Here is a 23,345-nt window from a genome sequence, read left to right as displayed (position 1 = left end):
TGTTAGTGTGGGTCAAATCTTGGAAGCTAAAGACCCACTTCCCGATTGCCGATCGAGCTGAAATTTGCATAGGGGGCTGTCCATAATTACGTCATCGATTTTTGACGATTTTGGACCCCCCCCCTAAAATCATCCAATAATCATGCTTCAATTTTTTCCCGTTTCCTCCTACTTCATGCTACCATCATCCGATGTCCAGACCCCCCCCTTAATTTGAAATGACGTCATTTATGAATAGCCCCTAGGTATTGATATGTGAATCGGATGACAATGCAATAATATGATGACATGGAGCTGATCTGATGATGGACACAGGAGGTGGAGATGGGAACTCTGTGATAAAACAACGCAAACTAATTGTGTTTGGGGTTGTTAGAATTGTCTCGCCGAGTATTCGGCTGCGTTTCCACCAGAGATGTGCGATGCGTAGCTAGGTACATATGTTAAGAACCAATAGAATCACTGCACGCAAAGCGAGGAAAACAAATGAAGTGTTTCTATTGGCACAGTCAGGCGTGGCTCACTCCGCGATTTCGTCGCTTTGCTACAGGCAGGGTTGGGCAAAATACTGGCTTCCACGTATTTCAAATACAAATTACAAAATACATTTTTAAAAGTATTTGAAATACCAAATACAAACTACTTTGGTGACTGGTATTTGAAATACAAAATACAAATTACAGTGTTTAAAATAATGTATTTCAAATACAAAATACTTTTCATTTTTTTTGTTTAATCATTTAGTTTTTTAACGAATATCCTTTCCTAAAACCGTATAGGGTCATTGCGCTTGTTTTTGTCCAGCTCTAGTTTTCATCCACTTGACGAAATTTGAATATAAACCTACATTGCTGCAAATAGTAAATTAAAAATGAAATATATTATTTGCCTATGGGAGCGTTCAAGTATTACGTAACGCAATTTTTGGACATTTTTGACCCCCCTCCCCCCCCATGTAACGCGCCGTAACGTTTTTCCGTCTTGTCCCCTGGCGGTTGACGAAAAGTTCCGCGCAGAATAACTCGCGCATTGTACCTATTTGCCCTCGTACAAGTCGTACATTATATTTAAAAAAAAAACGTCCCATTTTAGGATCATAGAATTTAATAAAATGTATTTTGTAGAAATGTATTTTGAAGCTTGAAGTATTTGAAATACAAAATACAAAATACATGTGAGTGCAGTATTTGAAATACCAAATACAAAATACTTTTCCAGGTAGTATTTGAAATACAAATACAAAATACTATAATGTATTTCAAATACGTATTTCAAATACATGTAATTGAAATACTGCCCAACCCTGGCTACAGGTAGCTAAAACTACATCCGTTCGACCCCAATTTTGAGGTTTGCGAGGTTTGCCATAAGCCGCGCGTGGTGCTGTCGCCACCTAGCGGCCATATCTGTGCTGATCGTGACAGACGCGTTTTGTTAGAGAGTGAGTCTTCTGGACTTAGTACTATTATTTATTCTGTGGCACAGTGTAAAAAGTAATAGTGAACCGACGCCTTTAATTTTTGCGTAAATGCCGACACCGCATAAGAACACAGTAGGGCTGTCACAGACTTCTACACAACTGCCCAAAAATAAATATTATAGGACATTTTTACACAAATTGACTAAGCCCCACGGTAAGCTCAAGAAAGCTTGTGTTGTGGGTACTCAGACAACGATATATATAATATATAAATACTTAAATACATAGAAAACAACCATGACTCAGGAACAAATATCTGTATCATCATACAAATAAATGCCCTTACCAGGATTCGAACCCGGGACCATCGGCTTCATAGGCAGGGTCACTACCCACTAGGCCAGACCGGTCGTCAAAAACTGCACATTTAAGTAGTACCGAGCCACTAACAACGGTGATGTCTGCAGTTCGGGTGCGCTCCACCCACCCCTCGCACCCCGCACGATTGCCCTGTCTAGGCGTCGTCGTCAGTCGTCTGTATTATTTTATAGACTGTGCTATTGGTTCTTAACCAACACATCCCTGGCTACGCAACCTGGCACATCTCTGGTCGAAATCTGGCCGTTGTTACTTATCTTTCGACTAGGGTTGCCATATGGAAGAATTAAATGTCCTGTTAAAAATCCGGACATCACCCTAAAAATCCGGACATTTCTTGTAGCAGAGATTTGGCGTAACTTGAACGTCGCCCCGGCGGCGCGCTGGTCTCTGTGGTGTACTGTATCGTGGATCTACTTTTCCCTTTCCTTTCGCCCGATCCCGTAGCCCCGTCCCCGGACGCGTATTTTATTTTTATAAGGTTATTCCTAAAAATCCGGACACATGCCAAGTCCGGCCGCAATCCGGACAAAGGGTCAAAACTCCGGACATGTCCGGACAAATCCGGACGTATGGCAACCCTATGGATAGTAGTAATGGTAATTTTTTTCCGTATATTTTCTTAAATAACTGCTAACCTATGTATTTAACCTAGGTATAAGTCATTTAAGGTTTTTATTTTGTTAGTATTGTGCTTGAAAATATAGTCTAATTTCCGTGTGAATGTTTTCATGCCATTTGCCCTTGATTTGTTACAATTAATCAAATCAAAATATACTTAATTCCTATTTAAGTATATTTTGATTTATTCCAAAATATACTTAGGCCTAGCAACAAGCTCTTATGAATCGTAATTAATCTTAATCTAATTATCAGATTAATCATTAAGACCTGTTTATGTTACCATATTTAATGCAAAAAAATTATCAATATCTGGGAGACCGAGCTTTGATCAGAAAACATACAAACACTAATAAATGCGCGTTTTCCCAGAGATAATTGAAGACCTGGCTAGATCGATTTATTGCTCCCGAAAACCCCCAGATAGCAAATTTCATCGACCTAGCCTTGCCTACCCTTGCCTAGAGCCGTTTCCGAGATCCCCGAAATATATATGGTATTAGACTAGATAGATAATAGTTCGTGTTTTTTAGCATTAGAAAGAACTTGCAAGAAGGTAAACGATCTTACATGTCATTTAATTGAAAAACGCTTTTTATAAATCAAAAACAATTACTTATGAAATCACGAGAATATAAACGATCGTATTAATTCATAATTGTTACATATTTGCCGTAATTTATTATTAAAATGTGTTTTTCAATTTAAAGACACATCAAGATTGTTTACCTTATTTCTACTCGTAATGCTAAAAAAAAAAAACTATAGATAGATTATCATAAAACGTGTTAAAAAGTCGACTGGATGTGGCAAATTGCCAGGTACAGTCGACTTCGTCAGATGTCGTGCGAATAGCTGCACTCTCGCTGCACATTCGCTAAACGTGCAGCCAATTTCCTTATTAAAGTGGCCATGTCGTGTATGCACAATAATGTTTTACAAGGCTTATTAAATCTTAGGCCGTAAATTTGTAATTAACTAATAAAGTTAACGACGGAAAAGTTATTGTGCTTTCAAACGGCGGCGTAAATGTAGTCGCGTATTTTCATACATCATGCTGGCCTAGGCCACAGAATAAATAATAGTACTAGGTACAGAAGACTCACTCTCTAACAAAACGCGTCTGTCACGATCAGCACAGATATGGCCGCTAGGTGGCGACAGCGCCACGCGCGGCTTATGGCAAACCCCAAAAATGGGGTCGAACGGATGTACTTTTAGCTACCTGTAGCAAAGCGACGAAATCGCGGAGTGAGCCACGCCTGCCTAGGCTGTCAACGTGCACGTCATATGCCGTAAAGTATTGTAAATAGCACTTTTTACATCACCTATTCGGAAAAGGGTTTTTACTCCTATTTTTTTGTCCCAATATGGCACTTCATGTGTTTGAATGAGGAGCTTTTCAGATTTATCGAATTTAATCTAACACAGAAGTAGAAGGTACATTCGCCATCAGGTATCGGAGCGGTCAAAGCGATCAAAAATATCTGAACACGCCTCTATTGTCAAGGCGTTAGAGTGCGTGTTCAGATATTGTGAACACCTCGGCCGCTCCGATATATCTGATGACGACTGTACCTACCTTTAATAACAATGTACAGTTTTTTTTAGAACGAACGGATACATTACATTTTAAATTGAATTTATTAGCTGTAGGTACCTAAATATTAAAAATGTAAACGTCCTGAGACTATTTATTAAACAATATTGATAAATGCCTGTTTAAAATAATTCAACATCAATAAAACACCTTTTTAAAATAAATAAATACCTAATGTTCCTTTTAGAGTTCCGTACCTTAAGGGTAAAAACCTTATCACTAAGTTTCCACTGTCCGTCTGTCTGTCCGTCACCTGGCTGTATCTCATGAACCGCGACTTGGTCGGTTTTTTATTTTCATAAATCAGGCGCATGTGATACAGGGGTCATTCATAAAACGCTTTAATACACGTCTAGAAAATAGTTATTTTACAATAACAATAATAATAGTTTTTTTCTACTCGTCGACTATAATTCTTGAATTAAGATTTCTTATACCCAACTTCAATTGGGTATTTTTAATGTATGGGCTCCCAACTCAACTATAATATTCATATCGATACAGTTTAGTCAACTATAATGAAATTGACCAATCACAGCTCGCCGCGATCAAGAGGACGAAACAAACCATAGCTCAAATTAATTATTTATTTTAGGTAGAAACAATTGGTTCATAAGTCAGAAACGCGCATGTGACACCCTTAATATAGCAACATCCATAGACTACGAAAACCACTTAGTGTTGCTTGTTAGTCTCCATAGGCTACGGTGGCCAAAATCGAGAAAACAACTGTCTAAAAATTTAATTTAGCGCGGAGCAAGTACCAGGGCCTCATGAGTTACGAGAAGGTGTCGTTGACCAACGCGCCGGGCGCGGCGGCCGGGGCGCGTAGTATGATTAAGGTATCGCGGCTGCTCGCGTACCATCTTAGCTGCATACTTTTGGTTTGGTTTGTTTGTATGATTCTACTAGTTTAAAGTATTATTTTTGTTGACTCGTAGAAAAAGTATTGTATACAATAGTGATATAATCAAGCTTTTCAATCTCGTACCTGAATTAGGCAACTCAGCAAGCTTCGTTGCCTAAACACGGTACTCGACTGAAAAGCTCTCTATTATATCACGATTGTATAAAATACTATTTTTTGTGTTTTTTGTGGTTTTTTAGTTATTTTATAGTTTTAGTTGTTTTTAATAGTTAATTCTGAATACTGATATGTAAGTTTCTTAACGCTAAATAATATTCTTAATATCATGCATTTTTTAAGAGCATTGAAGCGTTAAAAAAACAATTTAAATTTTAAATACCTACTCCAGAAAACGCTATCAAGATTCAGCAAAAAACGCACTCCAATAAAACGTCAAATTCAAACGAGCAATGAATCCAGGCTGTCATTCGGAAAACATCGATAAATCTAAAGCAGAGGGCACCACCGGCCCAGTGTCTGCCCGCGCCCTGGGCATAGCGGACGCCTCAACGCTCCCATATCGATTAGCAAAATCCTCGATTGAAAATACACGCGTCCCGCCTGTGACGCTCCGTAGCCCTAAACATGAATAAAAAACCTAGAAAAATGTACAAATGTAAATACAGTGTATAATTAAAAATATAAAAGACTAGGGGAACCTATTAAGTGATCACTTGCAATGAGTCCTTTGTAAGATATATTGTTTTGTTTAATGATTTTTCTGGTGGATATTTGTGGTTTTGATGTTAAAATGTTTGTGATTTGGAGATACCGATTTGATATTTGTAAGTATTGTTTTAGGTTAAGATTTATCAATGTTTTTTTCTTATTTTTTTCTATTTTTTTTTATTCCGGCTTTAACTCTGTTTTGCTCTTTATTTTGCTTTTTTGCTTTATTATTCACAAATATAATAAGCATTTTATTTTGTTAAGTTTTTGTTTAATTATTTGCATGCATAAACAATATTAACAAATGTTTTTTTATTATTAAAATTTGTGTAAAATTTTGCTAATTGTTTTTTCTGTAACGGATTTTTATACGTGACTATTTTGTCATTATGTGAAGACATACATAGGTACATAAGTTTTTGGCAAAAATTTTAATTTTTGGTAAGTACAAGCTTTTATCGCTGACTGTACTTTTCTTTCCACATGCAACTAATGCTCATCGAGACAATTCTAAAAACCCCAAACACAATTAGGTTTCGATGTTTTATCACATAGTTCCTATGGCCACCTCCGGTCTCCATCATCAGATCAGCTCGATGACACCATAATATTGCATTGTCATAATATTGCACACAGACAGACAACGGTCAGGTGAAACTAAATAAAAGCTTGTAATAAATAGGTAGCGTAATAAATATGAAAACGTTAGCGAAACATTCAGTGTAAAATTTTAACTACAGGTATGTCTAGTAACCTAGTTTAACTATTGCTTATTTTACATGTTGTAAAAATAGTGGAGATCCGTTTAAGGGTATATTCGCTTCGTGTTATAGGACAAATAGGAAAAAAAATAGCCCCTTTGTGTACGGAACCCTAAAAACAGCCAACCGAATTCGCACTTTAATAAAAAAAATCAACTAAATTCGGTTTTCTTCCTTGATTTGAAGACCGTTAAACATATCTCCAGTGGCATTGATACCTACGTTCCTGTTCCTAATTGGGCATTTCTCAGGAGGACCATTTTTACGTGTCCGGGGAATTAATGGTTGAATTTACTGTTCAATAAATCTGAATTAATTCAGGCATGGGCATGATCTTCAGTCTATATTCTGTCTGGGACACTATCAAATTATTTATTTATTATTTATATAACACAAGAAAAAAAATTTAGACCCTTTGTGTACATAACCCTAACCCTAACAGCCAACCGAATTCGCACGTTAAAATAAAAAAATAATCAACCGAATTCAGTTCCTCTTCCTTGTTTTGAAGACCGTTAAAAATATCTCCAGTGGCATTGATACGTTCCTAATTCGAATCGCTGTTGAAAATAATGCATTCTATTTTCAAACTATAGTCTGCCGGTGGTCTGCCCAATCGTCAGACGCAGAACGGTTGAATAACTGAATGATGATTGATGACCGACTTGCTTATAAATGACTGAAACTGTGACTAGTCAAATCAGTTTTATTAGGGTTCCGTACCCAAAGGGTAAAAACGGGACCCTATTACTAAGACTACTGTCCGTCCGTCTTATCTGTCCGCCTGTCTGTCAACAGGCTGTATCTCATGAACCGTGATAGCTAGACAGCTGAAATTTTCACAGATGATGTATTTCTATTGCCGCTGTAACTACAAATATTGAAAACAGAATATAATAAATATTTAAGTGGGGCTCCTATGCAACATACGTGATTTTTTTGCAGTTTCTTGCGTAATGGTACGGAATCCTTCGTGCGCCAGTCCGACTCGCACTTGACCGGTTTTTTAGGGTTCAGTAGTCAACGAGGAGCCCTTATAGTTTCGCCATGTCTGTCTGTCTCTCTGTCCGAGGCTTTGTTCCGTGACTGCTAATGCTAGAAAGCTACAATTTGGTATTAATGGCTATATAAATCAATCAAACCGACAAAGTGATAAAATTTGAAATGGTGTCAATGTGATACCATAAATGAATTCAGCACCCCCGATTTATACGAAAATGATACCAAATATGGCCTAACAGCTTCACTGACGTAGATATCAAGATAAAATTAAAATCCCTAAATAAACTTTCAAGAGCGGGTATCTCAAAAACTATTCATGATATCGAAAAACTTGACAGGATAAAACTTGTAACTAATTTTATCAGCTTTCGGTTTGTCTTAGTAGTCATGTCGCTAAGACGCAAAGTTTCCAAGATATCAATGAAAAACCGAAAAATTCGACCTTCTTACCCCCCTCTACCCCCCAGCAGCGGGGCTACAGCCGGGGACTTTTGATATGTTCACCTCCTAACTAGTCCAAACAAAGTTACGGAGTCAAAAATTGTGTTCCTAGCATTTACCTCTACAACGTTTTTTGAGCATTCATTTCTTGACCTACAGGCAATATCCGGTATATGTACCCGCTTATTCATAAACGCGCTACAAACCTCGATTGCTTTGCTTGACAGACTATATTTCTATTGAAGTGTTCCCTATACTTTTACATGGCGCAGTCGGTAGGATCCCAATAAATATAGGGTAGGGTATAAATGCCAAAGTAACTCTGCCTGTCTGTCTGTTATATGAGTCATAGCACGGCTATAGTCCGTCATATAATATGACGGACTATAGCCGTGCTGTTACTCTGTCACGTTTATTTACTCCCAGTTACGCAATGGCGTCCCGACAGCAGTGGGGAGACACTCCTGACTTCGGGCAAACTCGGCTCCGTTCGGCTCAGTATTTCTCCCATCCATTATTAGGGTTGACACAACTTGACGTCCCTTTGCGTGCACGACTACAGGTAAGATAATGACTTGAATTTTGACAACCCTAAATCCTAAAGGGTCAGTGCCATAAGTTAGAAAGGGATATCATGATTCGACCCTGAATCGCTGTCAAACTTCGGTTTTGTAGGAAGTGTCCTTTCTGTACGGTAGTACTATTACTCATTCTGTGACCGAATGGAACCGAGATTGCCCGAAGGGAGGATTCGCGGATATGATGGTCGTTCTTGTCTACGTGACAGCGTGATAAAACGGTGTCCATCACTTTCTATCCCATGGTGTTAAAAAGTGACAGTTGTTATATCACGTGGATAAAGATGGATAAAGCTATCCATAATACGTCGGCAGATTGAATATTATAACAAGACCTCTAATAATTATTAGATACAAAATGCAGAAACAAAAAGTTGTTTAAACTCGTCGGGCTTGAAATGATTGCAGAAGCAGAACGGATTTCCTCTCAGGTAGGTAGATAAGTTGCAAACGTTTTCATAATATTTTTCCCGATGTTATCCGAACCAGTGAGCAGGGCAAAGCAGACCTGAGAGCCTAGCCAAGATGCCAATAGTTTACACCATAGCGAACGAAACGGTAATGAGTCTCTATCCCTCTTTATGTAAGCGATAGAAAGACAGTATTTCGTTCGCTACGGTGGAAACTATTGGCATCTTGGCTAGGCTCTCAGGCATGATTTTCCCTGCTCGCTGGTTTGAATAACAGCGAAAAAAAAATCAGAGTTAAGCCACGAAAAGTCTACAGCGATTTTGATAGGTCTCGCAGTGCCAGTGTTATTTTATTTATACATCATAATTTCATAGAAGTTTGACGTTTAAAATAATACCTACATCGACTGCGTGGGCTATCAAATCCGCTGCAAATTTTTATTGGTCTGACTCTATGAAAAACTGCCAACTCTGTATTTAAAATTTAAAAAATTGCAAACATTTTATTCCCATTTAAAAGTATACCCACCCATACCCACAGGTGTGAACCGCGGTATAAGTTCCAATTCGCGGGATTTGCTGCTAAGTCCGGGATTCGCAGGAGCTTTGGCCCCGAACTCCCGCCAGTGGGGGAAACAAATATTTGCAGCATACGAAATAAATCGGCCTGTAGCTACGTGCAACTAGGGTTAACAGCAGGGATGTTGCGGATGCAGATTTTTTGACATCCGCGGATGCGGATACGGATGAGGATTTTAAAGCCTCACATCCGCGGATGCGGATGTCAAGATTTGGTACTTAAAAAACGTCAAATATTACGTTTTTAGCATAGCAAATATTACAATTGTGCGTTCTATTTAATAAACAGTAACTTGGCTGACTTTTCGGGATGTAGACGATTTCGTTTATATATAATGACGACATTACCTAGTACTTACGCCGCCGGCGCCGCCGCTATACGTTCTTGTTACCGACTTGGTCGACATCCGCATCATGCGGATGCTCCGCAGCGATTTTATGCGGATGCGGATGCAGATGCGGATGTTCCGCGGATGCGGATGCGAATATCCGCAACATCCCTGGTTAACAGCACCTGCTCGTACACATAGCGTCATAACAAGAAAAGTCTGCAGCGGATTTGATAGCCCACGCATATGCAGTGCAGTGCAAGTATTATTTTAAACGTCAATCTTCTATGAAATTGTGACGTATAAATAACACTGGGAGGGCTATCAAAATCGCTGCAAACTTTTCGTGGCTTAGCTCTAGAAAGTCGTTAATATTTGTACTCTTTTCAGGGTTCCGTACCCAAAGGGAAAAATCGGGACCCTATTACTAAGACTTCACTGTCTGTCTGTAACATTGTTGGTTCCTCGTCCATTTTTTTTTGTTTTTACTTGTGTAAAACCCACTCCACACTCGTGCGCCAATCACGGCGCGAAGCCGCGAACTCGAGTGTGGAGTCTATTTCGCAGATCTGGCGCCGCGATTCGCGCATAAGGGTGGAGGGGGCTTAATGTAAGAAAGCTGACGAATTCCTAGTCATTATTTTTGCATTTTTTTCCAGAATGATTTTTTTCTGCTCTATATAGCACAACTAAATATCTTTAACCACCACACACATGACATTTGATTAATAAACTTGCCAAAGTTAATCAAAATCAGACGAAAAAAACGCTATATGAAAATCCGCCATTATCCCAAAATACAGGATTATTTCTTACATTGGCAGCCCTGCCAGAGGGCCTACCGCGAACGTTCGACGTGTTGCCTCGCTGTCACACTCAAGTACGAATTTACAAGTGCGACAGAGAGACAGCACGTCCCTCAGGTAGCCCGGACCCCTATTCGACAAGCGACGTTTGACGTATCGTGTTGATATCCCGTTGATGTGGGAAAAATCATAAGTTCTCGAATACGTACAATGTCAAAATTTGACATTAACAATCCACAGTTAGGGTGACAAGCAAACTAAACCGAACCATCCTTAGTTTAGAGTGGAGTTTTGTGGCCTATTTTATAAAGCTACAAGTTGCAATTTACAAGCGGAAGTCTCTTTCTAACCCTATGTGTTAGAACGAGACTTCCGCTTGTAAATTGTAACTTGTAGCTTTATAAAATAGGCCATTGGTTGTACCAAATGATACTATCCACCGTTGATGGAATCATAACTCAGTATGCGATAAAATCAACTGTTGATTTGACGTGGATGCGAAATCTGACAGTTGTACGTGTCGAATTTGACCCCCGAACGGGAGGTCACGTACACCCGCGATAAAATAAAACTAATCTTACACTGAACGCTACCAATGTGTTTCCATTCACAAGTGTCGATTATTGGTTCATTTATAACCCTCAACGCTACATGTGTTTGACGCCAATATTTGTCTGTCTGTGGCATCGTAGGGGGCTGTCCATAAATTACGTCATCGATTTTTGACGATTTTTGACCCCCCCCCCCCCTGAAATCATCCAAAAATCATGCTTCGAATGACCCCGTTTCCTCCTGTCATGCTACCATCATCCGATGTCCAGACCCCCCCCCTAATTTGAAATGACGTAATTTATGAATAGCCCCTAGGGGGGTCATTTTCAAAAAATATGTCTGAAGTCTAACTGCCGCGACCCATACGCATTTATAGTCTGTATCATCAGGTATTTAAATAAAAGTAAACAATTTGTAAATTTTCGGGTACCTAGTTATAACATTTATTGGTTAACTAACCAAATACAAAACCGCCTGGATCAGTCACTGACTTTAACCTACATTATTTGATCGTGTAATGTTTTCATCTACCCTCAACTGGCTTAAGGAGCCATTTGAGGGTACATTTTGTTTACTTTTATTTAAATACCTAAAGATACAGACTATAGGTCGTGGCAATTAGACGCAACCGACCGCAAACATATTCTCGGAGAATAACCCATGGGGTTTTCTTAAATTTTTAATTGAATAGTTATTGACCCATTACTTTAAAAGTTACAGAATATTCATAAGGAATCGTGAAAGGCCCTCGAACCAATCCGACGTTTATTGGCAATCCAGCCGGGCCGGGAATCGCGAATCTGCCGGCGATGGCGGCAATTAATGTATGCGAGGCGTAGACCATCTCCCATGGACTCCGGATCACAAATGCAAAAAATACAAAATTCTTTATTTCAGAAAATACACATAAAATATGATGCAAGGGGTTGAGCTACCCTGAAAGCAAAAATATGCCCGTATTGGGTAACACCGTTCTTCCCTATGTAACATAATGTACTTAGGTATACAATTAAATTAAACTAAACTAATTACACAAAATTACAGTTTAACAAGGGAAATACATAAGAAGCAGTACTTTTATAACCTATTACTAAAACTAAGTCTATGTACCTATGGAGCTAGTTAAAATATAATGCTAAGGCAGACCTAGAATGTACAAGATTGCCTGTCAAACATCAAAGGAGTGACGGTTGGAATATCTACATACGCAACCGCCCCATATATACTGGTAAAAAACAAATAATTAACACAATCACATGAATTCTGAATTCAATACTTCCAATGATATTTAACGTAGTTCCGATTTTGGTTGGACTTTTTGACATACAAACAGCAACACTCCTAACTGTACATCAGTGGACCTTATTACAAAAAGCATAAGGTCCACCGATGTACAGTTAGCAGTGTGGGCGATGGTACAACGTCGTACATTGTATTGTAGATCTGTGGATTCTGTGGTACATAGTCAGATTTTTCAAAAATCACATTATAGTTGTGCCGATCTCGAGAACGTTCTCAATTTACTACCTATGGGAAATATTCTGAATCGAGAACATTTCCCATAAAAAAGGCAAAAAGTTCTGAAGAACGGCACAACTAACTTCACAGACAGACTCTAATGAGCAAGTGATCTGTGGGACAGGGACAGGCCTATTTCCGAATCCATCAATGGGAAATTGTCAGGTTATGTTGGTTTGAGATTTACTCTATTTTTAGCCAGATATATAGGTCAGGAAAATCACTTCGGGCAAGATTCGAATCTGCGACCTTTTGGAACACCGGTCCAGAGCAGCTACCGAAAGCTTACCATATATATATATATATATATATATATATATATATATATATAAATAAATATTATAGGGACATTTTTACACAAATTGACTAAGTCCCACGGTAAGCTCAAGAAGGCTTGTGTTGTGGGTAGGTACTACTCAGACAACGATATATATAATATACAAATACTTAAATTCATAGAAAACATCCATGACTCAGGAACAAATATCGTCATCACACAAATAAATGCCCTTAAGTACCGGGATTCGAGCCCAGAACCGCTTCGCAGGCAGGGTCACTACCCGCTAGGCCAGACCGGTCGACGGTCATAAAGTTAGGTTTTACATTTTTGTCATGTTATAAAAACATGGATGGGAATTCTATTCGCTAAAAAGCGCTCTTCTTTCCTCCCGATGCTCATTTTCTATTCATTTCGGTTGTTCTTACACGGCCTTTCGCGACTTTTGCACTTTTTTTACACTTTTTTGCGAGAAGATGTCAAGTAACGTGTGCTTTATTAGGGCACTAGCTTTTGCCCGCCACTTCGTCTGCGTGGAATTAGTGACAGCAGCTAAAGTAGGTATAGCTCCTGGATAATGCTAATAGCAATCATTCAATTCGCGCATTGCGTACTTCAAACATTAGGCAATTCATTAACTCTTTCAATTCCACCCTCCTTAGCACTCTCTTCAGGGATGATTTCCGGCATAAAAACTCCTACGTCCTTCCTCGGGACTCAAACTATCTCAATACAAAATTTCAACTAAATCGGTTCAGCGGTTTAAGCGTGAACAGGTAACAGACAGACAGACATACTTTCGCATTTATAATGTCAGTCAAAGAGAAGCGGATTCCACCGGGATTTCACGACCCTCAGTAATGAAGAACACGACGCGAGGAGGACTTACTGTAAAATATATTAGAAACCTTTTTTGAAGTGAAAACTTCTTTAGCGGCGCTGTGCTTTTGTGATGGGGAAAAATGTTAAACTCTCGACAGGTCACGTGACCGACAGATTCGACAGATTGAAAATTCGTAAGACGGACACGTGACCTGATCGAAAAACTTACAATGTCATTGAGTTTTCACTTCTGCCGGCACTCCCGGAGTGCAACCCGTTGTTTTTTTTAAGACTAACTATTTTAATAGCTATATATGTAGATTGCCTCGTGTGTTAAGGACTTAGGTGGATTGCGGATAGAAAATTAATGTTTTATTTATTTAAAACAGACCCTTGACAGCGCTGAAATGTGAAACTGCTGACGGCTACACCGTATATTAGGGTAGAGTTTAAAGATGGTAAGGTTTACTCGGGTAATTCCGAATGTCGAAAACTGTCGGATAATTCCGAAAAGAGACTTTTATTATAATGGAATTAAGGGTGATTTTCATCTGAATTTCGGAATTATCCGACATTCGGTATTACCCGAATACACCTTACCGTGTTTTGTGTATTATTTTAAGTCTATTGAAGTATGTCCTCTTGCTAGATCCGATTCTACAATTTCTTGTAAGACAGTAAGTCCGTCTTTACAGCGGGGTCGTATTTAATCCTCGCAGTCAACAGTTACATCGCTACCCTTGGCTGCCCGCCAACGGTTTAGGTCGCGCACTGGGCACGGGTTTAGGTCGAATATAACCCTTATTCGTACGATTCGTAAATTGTAAGGTTTCAAACGTATTTGAAGGGATCATTGGACTAGCGTGTGTAGGTACTATTATAGTCCAAACCCCCTTATGAGACCCTCGCCCGCAAATAAATAATTCTGTCATCGCTACTCACCGGTTTAGCATCTACAGTGATTTTTATCTAACCATTATAAAAATAGAGTAAAAGCTGCGGGCGCAGCACGGTTCCATTTTTGCCAGGTAGAGAGTTTCATATTCATATCTTTAAAACACAATTGTGTCACAATTTCTGTCGCAGTCCAAACATACCAAGAGCTGACTACTTAGATGCCAGTAGGGCTACCGCCAATACCGAAAATCGTCAATTGCGGGGATTTTTCTCTGTCACTCTTATTACGCCTTCATTGGAGTAAAAGAGAAAGATCCCCGCAATTTGCGAATTTCGGTTTTCGCGGTAGCCGCTCAGCGCTCGGGAGACGCCAGTGTGCGATCTCATTTAGGTACACTATTTTGGCATAATACGATAATACTACCTATTACTTAAATTAATATTCTGTGATAATACTCTTATGGCTCTACAAATGAGGTCGTGTCAGATATTTTTGCGGCCTTCGAAGAGTAATATACAGGGTGATGCAGGAGACGTGAGCAGGACCAACACAGCGCATTTCGTAAATTATAAGCAACTGTTTCGTTCGTACCAGTATTAGTGAAGCTAACGTTATTTTTCTAGCCGTGTTGAAAAAAAAAGTTATTAATTTATTTACGTCATGCATTGTCACCCTAAAATTAGAATACTAAACTACCGATATTCTGTGTCAAATTGAATGTCATCACTGTCATCACGGTCTGGTTACTTTTGAAAACTCGTATTTCACTCAAGTTTGACAGTTTATTTTCTTCGTAATCAAAATGCTGTCATTACGGTTAAAAAGGTTTTATGTTTATTAATTAGGGTAACCATGATTGTGGAGAATTCAATTTACTCTCACAAAACTGTAAAAATACAGTTACTGAGTGTGCAGGATTAGTCCTGCTCACGTCTCATGAATCACCCTGTATTATTGCAGGTGACTGTATCTATATCTATGCATTAGCATTGCGTGCGTGTAAATGTGAGCCGCGATACGTCCATGTGTTCATTTTTAGGGTTCCGTACCAAAAGGGTAAAACGGGACCCTATTACTAAGACTTTGCTGTCCGTCCGTCCGTCCGTCCGTCTGTCACCAGGCTGTATCTCACGAACCGTTATAGCTAGACAGTTGAAATTTTCACAGATGATGTATTTCTGTTGCCGCTATAACAACAAATACTAAAAACAGAATAAAATAAAGATTTAAATGGGGCTCCCATACAACAAACGTGATTTTTGACCAAAGTTAAGCAACGTCGGGACTTCGGGAGTGGTCAGTACTTGTTGGGTGACCGCTTTTTTTTTTGTTTTTTTTTTGTTTTTGTTTTGCATTATGGTACGGAACCCTTAGTGCGCGAGTCCGACTCGCACTTGTTTAGTGACCTTGTGCGAGAGAATGTCCCGTGCGTGCCACACGCAGGGGTGGTTAGCATTTTGCAGTGTTTAGGTAATTAAGTATTAGGGCAGTAGGGACAGCATAATGAAGGTTGAACTCTAATCCTGACAGCAGGTAGCTACTGCACTACTGCACGGTTCTACGCACATCTGAAATCGGATCGGAAAATATGGAAACGCTCTTAAAATTATTCTCTTCTTCTTTTTCTTTTTCTTTGTCCGTCCCTGCTGCACTCCCTTTATCTGGGGTCGGGCCTCACACTTCTGCGCCAGGCCCGTTGGTCCCGGATTGTCGATTTTGGCATTGACATAGATAGGGTCTGGCTTTAGACGAAACAGGAGCTGAGATTTAAATATTTTAGGTAAATATACCGGTCTCGCTAACGGAAGCGGCTCCTAAAACTAGTGCGATAACGACAAGGCGAAAAATCCTGCGTAAAAATCTCAAAAATTGAGGTTTCGTACTCGACTGTTTCCTCCTCTAAAACTTAATAACCAATCGTAACCAAATTTGGAAATCTAAATTATTATGAAATTATCTGTGTCCGACCGTTTTGCTTTTTTGGCTAATTGATATCAGTTTTGAATACTACGCCTCTCATTGCGGCATAGACAATGAGGCCATTTTGGCCATTTTTGAAGGGCTCTAGCGCCTTAAAAAACAAAAATATCAAAAAAAGCTAAACGGTCCGACACAGATATTGACAATATTAATCTGTGTTGAAAAAATCATTGCTCTAGCTTCAAAACCCACGGAGGAAACAGTCGAGTACGTTTGTATGGAGATATGACCACTCCTGGTGGCTCTTTACGGGCAATAATAAAGAGGCATGACAGGGGCTAGAGCGGTGTGAAAACACTACAACGCGATTGGTTGATGAGTTCGCATCACGCGCGCGATTGGTTGACGAGTTCGCATTACGCGCGCGATTGGTTGACGAGTTCGCATTACGCGCGCGATTGGTTGACGAGTTCGCATCACGCGCGCGATTGGTTGACGAGTTCGCATTACGCGCGCGATGGGTGCAATTAACTAGTTGCGTTAGACTGCACGATTGGCTGGAATTCGTAACACTGCTGGAATTAGTACCATTTTTATTGCCCCGTTAGCCCGTCCTTAGATATTATACGTCAATGGGTTTTGGCAATTGGGCTTTCTTAAGGTCTCTCTCGATGTTAGACCACCAGGTCAATAAACGCCTTACCTATGGGTAGAAAATGGATCCAGCACCGATTAGGGAGAGTATAGATTCCAACTAAATCGCTACATCTTATAAAACAATATCCTTGCCGCGTCTGTCTGTTTGTGTGCATGTATGTTCGCGATAAACTTAAAAACTATTGAACGGATTTTCATGCGGTTTTCACCTATCAATAGAGTGATTCTTGAGGAAGGTTTAGATTATATTTTGTTAAGGTTTTCTGTAACCCATCATGCAAAGTCGGGGCGGGTAGCAATGTACAAATTGCAGAACATTCCCAAAAAGCGGAAACGTTCTCGAGAATGTTCTCAGAACATTCCTGCAACATGGAAATTATTGTTTAAACAAGAGAATATACTTGAAATAAAGTTTAAATAGGCATAACTTAAAACTAAATGTTATTATGCATATATTATTGTCTATTACAGTTAGCTATTTTGTTGATGTGATAAATTTAGCAATAAGTTGCTTAAATTCTCACTGTATATCAGAGAACATTTCGACTTTCGACAATTTTTTTCCAAAATGTTTATTTTGTTTCATTAGAATCTAGAGGCCTCTATCTCCCGCCATGCCAAATCTCAGCGCGCTCGGACCATTTTGAAAAAATTAAAAAAAAAAGTCGGCTATTTTGATTTTTTTTAATGCAGTTTGTTTTGTCTCGGGGCCCTTTATGACATTTGGTCGAGCATCCCCCACCTATCACGCACCGTTTAAAAGTTGCCATACAAAATAAAAGTGGCCAGTTTTCCCGCAATTGTAGCATTTTTCAAAAAAAAATTAATCATAGGTATCTAGGGGACCCCGAGATTCCGTGACCAAAATTTCAGCGCGCTAGGACAAAATTCAAAAAGTTTAAAAAAAAAGTCGGCCATATTGAAAAAAAATGGCAGCGTCAAAAACTGCCAGGGTCTTTGATATTTGGTCGAGCACCCCCCACCTAAGTCTGACCGTTTGGCCGGGCCGTCATACATTTTTCTGACCGGAAGCGGACGACCAAAAGTCGGAATTTTCTAGGGGTAAGGACTACACCTAAACTATCGTGAATATTCATGGTATAAACTACGATAAATAAATAAATTCTCGTTCTCGAGAACATTCTCAGAAGTTACCGAGAATTTCTCATGTGGAAAGTTTCGCAACTTTGGAAAGTTCTCGTGCGTGCATTAATTGCTAGGCGGGTCGCTATATACTTAGATATATATACACGCACACTTAGTTCCCAATGTGCAATGCAATGCAACGAAGGTTAATGCATTTTTCATGCGCTGTGCAGGGGTTAGTTCCCATCGAGAAAGACAGGTGGTCGACGGTCGATAAAAATATAATTAATGGGCATTTGCCTTAAGTTGCAGTGGATTCGTCAGCAGAGTTTTAGAAATCGTAGCGCTGTTTAGGGTTCCGTACCCAAAGGGTAAAAACGGGTCCTATAACTAAGATTCCACTGTACATCTGTCTGTCTTTCTGTCTGTCACCAGGCTGTTTTTCAAATGTATACCTATTTGACAGACGTCATTACTCGTAAACTTGTCCTAGAGGAATATTTGTTTCATTAGGTTATGGGCCCATCACGCAGCCACCGCTTGATTAGAGACCCGTTTTTTACTTTCGCTCGATAGAAAAAAATCACGAACATACTCGTAGATCTAATTAACGTAGGTGCCTTAAATTTTTAAGAGCCCTTCAACGTGCACACTAGCGCCACAGCTAAATAAACGTGATTATTTAAATTTAACTAAATATATTGAAAAAAGGGGGCCACTACGTACTCTATTGTGCATTTAAGTACCTTTTGAATACATCAAACTAGTTTTTATGTTGCTGGTTTCGTCGATCTAAGAACTCAAAACAAAAACGGCCGTTTTAACTTTGGACGCATAGATTGACGAATCCAGCAACATAAAAACTAGTCTGATGTATTCAAAAGGTACTTAAATACACAATACAGTACGTAGCGGCCCCCTTTTTTCAATACCTTTCCTCAAATTTAAATAATCACGATTATTTAGCTGTGGCGCTAGTGTGCACGTTGAAGGGCTCTTAAAATAATTTTTGCACAAAAGTTGAACTCGAATAAGCGGAGCTTTTTTTAAACTCTTCCTCTGGCATATTTTCTTTTCCTCCTCTTGGTTTATTTATACTAATGATACCTCATAGTACATTACGATACATGTGCGAAAAGTAGAAAATTCGCACGAGTGGCGATAAATTAAAATACGACCTAAGGGAGTGTTTTGAAACGACACGAGTTGCGAATTACCTTTTCGCACTTGTATTGTACAACGTTTTACAGTACTTATGGCCCTTTAAATGTTTGACATAAGCACGTATTGTCTGTAATCCCGCCCTAGGGAGGTAAAGTAGCACCGTATGCACTGTAAAGAAAATTGACAAAGCTTTTTACAATTTTATACAAGTACCTACCTACGTCTAAATTTAGGGCCCCCCCACATCTGGCGTCTTTCGAGCGTCGGCGTCTACAATTCTATGGCCGACGTCGACGCAACGTCGACGCAGCGTCGACGCAACTGCGCAGCGACGTCATTTTCCATAGCGCTGGACCGACGCCGACAGACGCCGACGCTCGAAAGACGCCAGATGTGGGGGGGCCCTAAAAGCATCATAAAGTTGTATCCAGACGAGACAATTTTTCGCCAATCTGATGAAATTCTCCGATCGAACAGGGCCGTGCGGACGCAAATACCAATTTGATTCCCCGATCACATCAGCAGGTGCGGACACAAAAATGCCAATTTTCATAGTAGAATGCAAATTGGTGATTTAATTTGTGTACGTGTGGACGCTAGATGAGATTGACCAATTATTTTCCTGAACAAATCGACTGATTTCGTCAGTCCCGTCTGGATAACCCTTAATATTCATAATATACCTATCACCTCAGACTCAGACGCATCGTAGGACCTTCATTCCAAATGCGTTATTTTTAATGCGTTAGCCATTCTATGGTTTAAATCTATAGCAATATGTACTATAATTGCTCGTAAAACAAGAGGTACTTCCACCATACTTGTTACCAGAGATGCTGATGCTGACGTCATCAACGACTTTGTCGGCGCGTTCCAAATTCGAATTGAAATTTCATCGTTGTCTTGATTTAGCGGTTGGTAAACAATAAACATGTTGACTCTGGATTTCAACGCGTGGAATGAAACGTTGCATATTGAGCAGACTAAAGAATACCATAGACTTGCATCGCTATAGTTTGGCAAGCTGGCCAAGCAAATCTTGTCAGTAAAAAAAGGCGCGAAATTCAAATTTTCTACTTTTTTCAAATTTGCCGCCTTTGCCTACTGACAAGATCTGCTTGACCAAGTATATTACCGCCATTTTAAAAAATTGGCGCAAAGGGTGGTCCTCCCATAGAGAATTTGAACTTCGCGCCTTTTTCTTCTGACATACCTACTCTGCCAAATCAACTTTGGGTCTGGCTGAGTAGGTATATTTGTCAAATCTAAATATGTACCTCAGATTTTTGAGTAAAATTATATTGGCATTCGGTAGACACACAGACAGAGTGATAAATATGAAACTAGAGTCAGACCAACCTAACTCTGCGTGGCATTAGCAATGACAATGTCATCATTAGTGTCAACTTTCTATGGTAATATGCCGTTTATAATGACTCTATGATACAAGTTAGCTTAGGATGGTATCCCATCGCCATCCCGTCTCGCCATAAGCCATCACCACTACCCTCTCTACACGTTGGACTTAGTGGTTGGAGGTTGGGTGAGCATAAAAACCGCGCTACGGCCAAATGTCCTATCGCAAGTCTCGCGTGGCGCGAGACGAGCCATATATTTTTGTTTTCTGCGCATTACCTGGCTGTACGCCTTTCTTAAATTGTCAGTATGTAAGACAAATTGAAATTGGCCATCCGTAAACCTCATTACAAAGGAATCTGGCCCACCGATAGTCGGTTAAGTTGGCAGTACGTACGAATCGTGATAATTTGCATAGTTCGTGGCGTCCCGCCAACATTTTAGGCGGTTTGATAACATGGAATTTAGATTCCACATTTGGGTAAACTTTGCATAATTTACACGGATAACTTTGAGACAAAATGTTACGAGCTGGGTCAAACACATTTTAGAAAAAGGTCTCTTCTGTAGAAACAACAATAAAATTTATAAGACATATTAAATATATTAAGAACGGGTCACTCACTTATTCAGGGGGGGGTCACGTGAGTGACCCGTCCTGCCAGTCTCCAATTGAAAGTAAGTTCTAAGGAAAAAATCATGAAATGGTGATAATGATGGTCTATTACTTTATTATAAGTACTGATTATGCAAATTTGCCTTATCTTAGAAGTAGATTGATTAACTCGGGTGAAAGGCACCAAGCATCATTTCATCCCTTTGTTAACAATCTTCTATACTTATAGCTCCAGTTTAGCCTATTGTGACGGAAGGGTAACTACGGAACCCTAATACACTGAGCATGGCCCGACATGCTCTTGGCCAGTTTTATTAACATACAGTTGCGTCCTTGATGACCTTGTATTTCTACATGTACCTACCTATGACAGTGAGTACTCGAAACTTTCCAAGCGTTCCAAAACTAATTTATAGCTCAAAGAAACAGATAGTTATAACATAAATAAACGTGCTCATAAATATCTCAATAACATTAAAACCGCAACCGGAACCCCGTGAATCGTCTCTTAAAACTGTTGGCTGAATGCCATTTATTGCCCAAATCTCACTTGCACTGTCATTATTTTAAATAACACGTGCTCGGAGTAAATATCTATGGAGTAGAGACGCGCACTAATTTCTATCTGAAAAATTCTGTCGTTTTTGGCGCGGGGACGAGGTAACGCACACAAATAATGTTAACACTAATGCATTTTTAGCATGCGTCGCTACACACGCACACGACAAAATTATCAAACACTAGCAAAAACTATATTCACACAAGTACAAGAACAAACACAGACAACCCTGTCCGTGAACGAGATGACGTCAATTCTAAGTAAACCTAGATAGTGCGAGGGACGCGCCGATAATATTGTCGATAAAATTGACAATGAATTTTAATTTCTGCTTATTATCAATTATAATAATAATACAATATCAAGTCTTCGTACGAGCATTTTACTAACTTTCAATTGTTGTATTGTTTAGATGTTATTTCTAATAGTTTGTCAATTTGTTTAGGGCGAATCTTGCAAGCTGATATAGAATGATTTTTTGTTATCAGTTCATTAGTTAATATTTTACATGTTGGTTTACTTCTGAAAGCAATGCAATATACTATCGAGCATGCAGATCTGATGACAGAGATGGAACGCGGCCATAGGATGTCATTTAAGGGATATTGAGTAGGGGATAGTTAGTATATATATCGGCGGTAGATCGTAAAATCGGGCATATCGAGATATTCCTAGGCATATCATGAAACGCCGCCATTTAATAATCTGCCTTTTGCATTTTTTGCCACTGCTAGTGCTGCATTCTATGTGGCATTTGGAGCAGAATGCGTAGGTACTAGGTAGGTACTAAAATCATACGCTACCCAAACACGTACTATAAGTAGGCTGTTAAGCCATTTCAATGGTTATCATTTGCTAAAATTTAGGACATCCTACTTATTCGATATGCCTAAATGTTGAAGTTTGCACAGTATGGCAGGTGGTCACTAGTTAGATCATGACATGCCGGCGTTTCATGATCTGCTTAGGAATATCACACCTTGAAGTTAGCACGATATGGCTGGTGGTCACTAGGCAGATCATCATCTGCCTAGGAATATCACTCCTTGAGGTTTGTACGATATGGCTGGTGTTCGCTAGGCATCATGACCATCTGTATATTATTCATTGTTTATATCGATTTTACCGATATTGGTTCTTATGGTGTCCCATCACTAATATTGGTACGGTGATACCAGAGTAATAAATTAAAAGTGCCTATTTATGGAAAGTGACAGCCGTAAATACCTTAAATAAATAAAATATTTGCCATGTTAAATAAAAATATATAGCTGGTCAAGCAAATCTTGTCAGTAAAAAAGGCGCGAAATTCGATATTTCTATGGGACGATATCCCTTCCCGCATACATTTTTCAAATTTGCCGCCTTTTCTACTGACAAGATCTGCTTGACCAGCTATATGTAGAAACTAAAGAAAAA

This window comes from Cydia fagiglandana, chromosome 24, assembly GCF_963556715.1.
Source record: "Cydia fagiglandana chromosome 24, ilCydFagi1.1, whole genome shotgun sequence".
Classification (NCBI taxonomy): Eukaryota; Metazoa; Arthropoda; class Insecta; order Lepidoptera; family Tortricidae; genus Cydia; species Cydia fagiglandana.
Note: the sequence above shows the minus strand (reverse complement) of the source record.